Source organism: Acanthochromis polyacanthus, chromosome 20 (genome assembly GCF_021347895.1).
Source record: "Acanthochromis polyacanthus isolate Apoly-LR-REF ecotype Palm Island chromosome 20, KAUST_Apoly_ChrSc, whole genome shotgun sequence".
NCBI lineage: Eukaryota > Metazoa > Chordata > Actinopteri > Pomacentridae > Acanthochromis > Acanthochromis polyacanthus.
The window spans coordinates 6,485,268-6,493,403 of NC_067132.1; the positions used below are offsets into that span (position 1 = coordinate 6,485,268).

Here is an 8,136-nt window from a genome sequence, read left to right on the forward strand (position 1 = left end):
GGAATACCTTAGTGATAAGTTTACCCATTTCTTACTTCATCAAGGAATTTTCAGAAGGCTTTCTGTAATTTTAAAATGGCAAGAACATCTAAATCAAGTACATTTACCTTTGCTCCATATTCCCTGTGCAGAGATCTATAGTCTTCAGTCTTTATTTCAAACTATGGACTCTACTTTCTTGTCTTTTGTAGGCCCACCTCTGCAGAAACCATAGTCTTTCATTACTGTAATTCAAGGCAAATCTCAAATTGTTGTTATTCAGATTTATAAAAACAACATATATTCAGAGGATTCTCATTTTTGGATGGTTTGAATTCACTTGTCCTTTGTTAAATTTTGAAGTCAGATTGCCTTTAAAATTCCATTCAATTTTAGCCTCTTTTTTGCAGTAATTCAGTATTAATGGAGTTGAATACAGCAGTTTAATGCCAACAGTTGTGAAATTTTTTCATGAGAGAAATTTAGCATTTTGCAAATGATTTTCCATCCACTGTTATTTTTCTTTTTCTTGCTATTTGAGCAGGTAGCACCAGAAACCTGACAGTAACTCAACTGCGAAGAACAGCATTTCTGAGAGTAAAGATTGGCCATTTGCAGCCCTACTCTTGAGGGGTGATACAGTAGAGCTGGGCACTGAAGCGAAGATCTGGGGGTTCTGAGACAGTTTGCTGGCTGCCCTATAGGGTCCACACAAAAGGTAGCTTAATCTGTTCTTCATCTAGTTGAGTTGTGAGCAGAATCTCTCATCTCTGCAACAGTTTTGCACCTGTTTTTCATTTGTTGCTGTACTATTTTCCCGTCTCCTGTCGTATTGTCAGGGAACTGGACTGGTCAGTTTAATTTATTGTGTCTTTTGAATTTTCTTTCTGGTGGGAGGGGATCTTTTTTTGCTAAAGTAAACTGGACATGGTGACCTCATTCATTTTTGGCAAACATGCTGCAACATATGCAATATACAGTAGATAAATGTGTCTATTTTCTATACTCTGCTCTGCTAAACCACAAACGACAAGAACAACACCAACAACAATCAGCTGCCACCATGCCTTCCAAGCCAGCTGTTACCAGAAAGTGCCAGTGCTTTAAAACCCAACTCCTCTCACGTCGGCTGCTGTGGAGTGCGTTTGTTCTTGCGTGTATGCAGCTCTGTGTCAATGTGTGTGTCAGAAGAGGCCTGCAAGAGCCCTGCCCGAGCATACAGCAAGCTCGTACTATGCACACCCAAGTTGTAGAGACGGATAGCAAGAAGGGACACACCACACGTCACAGCACCCACAGGCCAGCCGACACTCTGGTGCCATTTCGTCAGACCCCCTCCTGAACACTCGACCACCTCAGCAGCAGCTCATCGTACAGCTTCACCTCCTAGTGGACTGAGTCTGGAAACTAAGCTCCAGCAACTCAAACTGTCTGTAGTTGGAAAGATGTCGCCACAAAAACTCATGGCGGTTTTCAGAAAGAGACACAAAGACTTCTAAGCATTATTGATGTTGCCCTATAAATGTACACTCTTGGATTTCAGATTTTTGCTCTTTCATCTGTTTGCACCGTTGGCAGCACAGCAGCGCAAGTCAACCATTCAAGCATTCTGTTCTCTGTAGGATAATCAACAAAAAACAGTGAGGTACATTCATTTAAATATAGCAAATGGATATTTACTAAGCCATAGGTTTTTCCAGGTGTTTTTTTTTTGTTATTGTTGTTGTTGCAAGGTCTTTTTCTACTAGAATGTACATTTGCGAAAAACAAAAGATGAAAAAATGCCTAAAATGAACAATTTTGTCATTTCAGCTTAGCAAGCCTTAAGGGACCAACGCATAAGAGTCAGAATCTGCTCTTATTTTGTTTTCTTTATTTTTGTTTCTATGAAAAACAGATAAATATATATACATATATATATATATAATTGATAACTATGATAAAATTAGTGTCATTCTATGTAAACGACAGAAAATATATATGTAGCACCTGAGTTAATGGTTTGTTTCAGTCAAGTGTTTATCCTGCCAAAATTGCCATACATCTAAACCCATAAGATTTTATTTACTTGTGTCTATCATAAGCACTTGTCTTCTAATACATAAATCAAAAACAAGTGGAGAATTGGATAGCCTAAATACTTAATGACAAACAGTGAATGAAGGCATCAGGTGAATTACATTTGCCAGACAGTGATTTGCACAAAGAAGTCAGAATCTCTTGATTGTTCAGCAATAAGTGCACTTCTTTACCATTGCAGAGTTTACCTGTATGGCAATTTGGATGTCAATGACTCTGTCTCCATTGTTTTTCTGTGTGGATACATAATGTATTGATGTGCTGCTAGTTGTCCACCTCACTTTCCGAGTCGAGGTGAGAGCTGCCGTTGGATGTAAATATCTTCAGATTGCCTGAATCTGATCATTCTGTGCCATGATATTCTGACTCACATCCACTTCAAAATCAAATCTCTCCAAGATTTGCTGAAGCAACAGTTGTTGTCAGCCACCATCTTTAGAAGCACAGCAGTGCACCCCACCACCCACTCCAGTAGCTTGTTCCACTGATGTGTTCATCAGTTCAGTCAGCTGCTGTAGTGTTCTTTCAATGGAAGGCTGCAGCCTCTGGGCAGTGGTTGAAAACCAATGTGCCAATGTATTGATGAGCATCATAGTTTATACCCTGTACTTTGATGTTCACATATGGAAAAACACAGTTGGAAATGCAGTGACAGTTTCCTCAACTAGTGTCCCAAGTGTGGAGAAAAGGAGAGGTGTTGATTTGTTCAGTAAAAACTTTTCTTCTCCCTTGAAAATTGTCTGCAGAAGCCCTTGTAGCAACCAATAATGTATTGACAGATAATGTCAGAATTTTTAATTGATACAAGCTGCACCTCTAGCAAGCATTTTTAAGTGTCTAATTCCCAAGTGATGTACCAACAGTATCAATGCACTTCTACTGAGCAAATGACTGCCAGTCAGTCAGTCATAGTTTCAGACAGTACTTTTGATCAGTGCATGGTTTCTGGCGGTTCATCTTCAATCAGTTTTTGCTTCAGTGGACTTAATTTTTAAACCAACCAAACATAAAACCTCATTAGAGTTCAGACTCATAAACAGCCACGGAATACACTCAAATCTCCACATTTGGTCTGCTTACTCATTTTTCCAAAGCTTTTGACCAAATTACACAATGTTTATCGGCAATTGTAGCTCAATTAGCCATGTCTTTTGGAATAGTTCATCATTTGAATATATATTAGTGTTACATCCCACCTCTGCTAGGATACAAGGAAACAACATGAAGACAGTTGTTTTAGGTTTAGCAAAGTTGTTTATTGCTTTGTAGCATAATTAACAAAGGATAAACGACTTTTTGAAAGAACAGGACCAGTGGGTGTTGTTAAATCAATGAATGAAATAAAAGATGGCAAAGAGTGTTCAAACTTGCCATATAAACTGTGAACTTCCTGCCCAAACTAAAAACATGGGCAGCAGCGCTGCTGCTCTGTGTCAAGTAAAGAATAACTGACAAAGTGTGTGCAGGTGTGTGAAATTATCTGAGCCTTGCCCAGTCCCCAATCAATCAGACCAGTGACTCAGAACAATTGATCGAATACTGCAAAAAAGCTACAAGTAACCACAAGTAAGAACACAAAGCAGAGTAATCAGTAGCAGGTAGATATTGAAAGGCACAAGGCTATGGATAGCTACTGGCAGAAGATTACAGAAGAACCACTAGGAAGTAGGAATACAGAAAGGAGCCACAGAGGCCACCACCCAGACTGTCGGGCTAGGTGTACTTTTAAACCCATGTGTAGTGATTGCAGCAATCCAATCAGTAACAAGAGTAAGCAGCAACAAGGACTGGGCCTCCAGGCCAGTGAGCAGAAATGACTGGCAGGATGTGGAGAAGGTACAGGAGTCCTCATAAATCAATTTACACACATGAACCAGGGTCAAGAAAACTTCACCTTCACAGCATTTATATTTAGTGTTTAGTCTTTGACTTTAACTCTCTCCACAAAGTAATACCAAGCTCAGCACGGCAGAGATAGTAGAGAAGACTTCCTTTTATGTAGTAGATTACATGCTCAAAATTGTCTGCCAGCAACAGGAACATTAATCTGATGTTAAAGACTATGTGCTCCACTTAAAAGCCAAAATTCAAATGAGTAAATGGACCTTCGGATTGTTAGGTGTAAAGACATTCTCACCATTCATTTTTGTCGTTTGACTTATAAATACTGTTACATGTCTGAAAACCAAGACAGAGTTGTTATATGTAGTTGGCTGGAGTATAATAGCATTTCACCAGCAAAATCTCAAGACGCGTCTAATCTTCACAAATCTCTTTGAATGTGGCATATGTATTTTCTTCAAAATTCCATAATCAGTTGCTACAGGCTTTTTACAGACTTTCTTGTTGTGCTTAAGAAAAGTGGAGAAAAAAGGGCAAACAAATGATGCACCTACCCATAGAGTACCACTGTTCTAAGTCATTCTTGTGAATATAGTATTCTCATTTATGTAGAAAAGAAACAATGGCACAAGGGACATATTAAACTGTGTATATATCTTGTGTAGTAAACAAAAGGAGGAAGCTATTCTGATATTTGAAGAAAGCAAAGTGGATTTTGCTGCTATATTAAATACAAAAATGGTGACACATATGCTGAATTAAATGTTAATTGTGTACAAAAGCGGTAAAACTAGTAGGGCCAACTGGGGCTTGCTAGGGAAGATAAGGGTCAAGGATTCATCTTTCTAAGCCATGTGGGGGTCAGGATGGGGAATTGGTGGTGGTGTTTGGGGTGTGGGAAAGTCTAAGTTTCCAGATTATACAGTATCCCTTTAAGTGAGCCCTGGCTCGCCCTGCTGGGCCTTTAGGTGGGACTGAGACTGTACAGTATGTGTAATTCCATTAGCAACGTCATTCTCTGGGACATTAACAACAAAAGCTCAACTCAACTGCAACTCTGGTCTGCCTCTACTAGGACAACCTTCATTCTGTCTTAAAGTCACCAGCAGCCTTGTACTTTTTCTTTTCCAAACCCAAGATGACTTAACTGTAAAAAGACATGTTTGCACCCACTGTTTTTCTCTTGTGGTCTTTATACAGAAATATTTCTGTCTTGATTCTATGTTGCCTTTCTATCTTGTCATTCCATGTTCTCGAATTGACTTAATATCTCCTAGCTACAAGGGCCACACTTCACTGCAGCCAGTACTCGCTTTACAGCTCCATAGCAGGTAAACCCACTTGCATCCATCCTCGCCTTTTCTTAGTGTTATCCCTGTGTACGCTCCCATTTTCATCCTGGGACATGCTTCAAAAAGAGTCGGTGTGAATTGTATGAATAGGGATAACAGTATACACGACAGCAGACCATCTCGAAGGCATTCTGGGTGTTACACAAGAGACGAATGATGCAAGTTGTTCAATCAGGGATATTAAAAGAGTTTGAGAGAAGTTTAAAGTTCTACTCGTGTAGAATTAAACTGAAAAACCATGTCTCATCATGTCTCTGCAAGCCATTGTGAGAAAATATGGCAATTCAGGTAGTCTGAGAGCAAACTTGATTTCTGCACGTCCTCCTGGTTCTGGTTTCAGACTTCAGAAAAATCGAATCAGCGATGAGACACTTCAGCCAGTCACAGGGCTTCTCACCTTGGCTTAACCAGGATTTTTACTCAAAGCAGGACTTAAATCCCAGGTTTAGGTGGACTATATTTGCAAATTTGAAAATGTGCTCATCTGGTGGGATGGGTTTAGAAGAGAGAGGGCAGAGCTGCAGGAGAAAGGCTAAATATCCTCCAAGTCTTTTTGTTTTTGTTCTTCAGATTTCTGCTTGATGCAGCTTTTAGGTGTTGAAATTTCACATTTAATGGTGCGTTGATCTGGCAATTTGTTAATTTCTACCAACAATCAGTTTATCCAATACCATGAATGTCCTCAAGATGAGTCTGTGTGAAAGTGTGCTCAGTTATTCACATTCTTAAACTACTGCCAGGTTAAATCGCTCTTCATGTGACAGCAGTGTTTTCACCCTGCATCTGATCATGGACGTGTAATACCGCTCTCCTTTGCCTTCATATGTGACACTAGTTTGTATGGAGCACCACTGCTATTATACAAAGGATCCCCTTTGAGTTTGCAGAGCATTGCATGTGAACCTGTAAATCCTGGTGTCACTCCTTAATTTGTGTGTTATTTGAGTTTGTGTTTCGGTATTTAAATCAGTATCAGAACCCACTGTATCTCTTTTTGAGAATCCTACCTTGCCTCTTCTCCCTGTATCTCAGATTGATGGGAGGCAGCGGTACACTGTTGATATGCAGCCACCGTGCAATTTCAAACTTGTCCACTGGTCACCAGGGTTGATGGTTTCTGAATGGCAGTAGCAATGTGACTCAAACCCAATAAAGTAGATGCACTCTGTGCAGTCTAGTCAAATATGCAGCCAAGAAAGGTACACAAGAAGCATTTTTTGTGCTGTGTGTGCGGTGATGGAGGGCCAAAACCGGGGAGCTATCAGGAACTATGCCAGCAGCTCTACAGCTTCAAACCACGCACTGACAAATTCCTACAGCTGTGAATGTATCGGCTCTCTCAGTATCAACAGTCAACTTGCGTATTTCAGCCCAAAGGTCGTGGAGCAAGTTTGTGAGCATGCAAATACCCACTGCACGGGTCTGTCTCTTTCTCTTGTTATGCAAAGTCTGGGTCAACGTGTCTGTCCACTCAGTCCCACTGGATCACAAAGGTTGTTTGACCTATCTATGCTAGCAGGATCCATACACTGTGACGTTAGGGTCAAAGATTATCACGTTCTCCCAACATGATTGCCCTCCATCATCTCAGAGACCTACAGTCTGATGCTGTTGACTACTACAGGGAATGTGTGGTGGCTGCCGCAGCAGGGTGTGGGTCATGGAAGGGCTCAGGCTTTGCTCAGCTACAAAAAATCGTTCTCGTCTCGGGTCTGCAGTGAGGCCTTTATGGCAACAAGGGTAGCAGAAAGCTTTATCATATTTTATTTGGTGCCTAAGTTTGACAAGACTTCTTTTACTTTTCACTTCGAATGACAAGACTGCATGTGATTGTGTGTCTACATTAATGTCTGCATTACCTGCTTTATAGATATCATCCAAAAGCTGAGAATTCTCTTTAAAAAAAACATACAGTAATTACCGTATTGAAAAGGTCACTTAATCAAAAAGAAAATACCTCCTTTTAAAGACCAATGTGTTTTACCTCACTGTATATATATATATTCTTGATTTGTTTACTCCAAGTTTGCAATTAATCTTTCTCTTTTGTTTCTATGAAATGCTTAACGTTGAAGACGATAATTTGTTTCTTTTCCGTGGTACTTTTTGTCAGATGGCATTGTATTGTGTTTGTGTTGTGCCTGAGCAGTATACTATTCCTCTTTTACCATGCTCTGTATATTACCTGTTGGTTGTGTTCTGCGTGAGCTGTACAGTCAAAGCGCTTTACAAATGTCCAAGCCCCTTCTGAGCTCTGGTTACAAATGCCTTGTTCAATATGTTCTTTTGTTTAACGAAAAAAGAGTCAAAGTGGAGGTAGAGGAGGCTGGAAGTGAGGGAAAGGACTGTAAAGCAAAACCCCTTAACAACTTTCCAGCCATCCTCACCTCACAACACTCTTGGATTTCTAAACATATTCTAATCTTGACTTTTTTATATAGTGTGTACAGATGAATGAGAGATCAACATAGGAACTAGAGGATTGACACTTACATTAACTTCTAACATAGCTGAAGTAGAAAATGGTGTGAATAAAGAAACAAAATTTCAGTACAATGTCTGTGTTTGTGCATTTCATTCAGTAGCTGCATACTGGAAGTCAACAAACCTCTTATGTTCCAACAAAAGAATAACTAACTCTCGCAAAAGCAGTTTCTGCCTTCAAAGAAAGCTCTTCATGCTCAGACTCCTATGACTTTAAAAAATACAGCAAATCAAACACTTTGCTGGTATGCTAGGTAGTAGTGTGAAATCTGTCCAGTATCTCTAGTTGTGACAGCTTTGTTAGAGTACAACAGTAAACTCGACGAGCCCCCAGTAGAGGGCAGAACCACGCCCATGCATGATACTCTGTATCAGTTTTGATCATCCTACGTATATCCCT

The 8,136-nt window shown here is 40.0% G+C and overlaps 1 protein-coding gene across 1 annotated transcript in view; it reads left to right on the forward strand.

The window, feature by feature from the left end:
* Positions 1 to 7,808, forward strand: part of tgfbr1b (transforming growth factor, beta receptor 1 b) — a 147,303-nt gene extending 139,495 nt beyond the window's left edge. The window contains exon 9 of the mRNA XM_051940818.1: positions 1 to 7,808. This exon is cut by the window's left edge and continues 1,115 nt beyond it. The gene's annotated coding sequence lies outside the window, so the exon portion shown is untranslated.
* Positions 7,809 to 8,136: the final 328 nt, after the last annotated feature.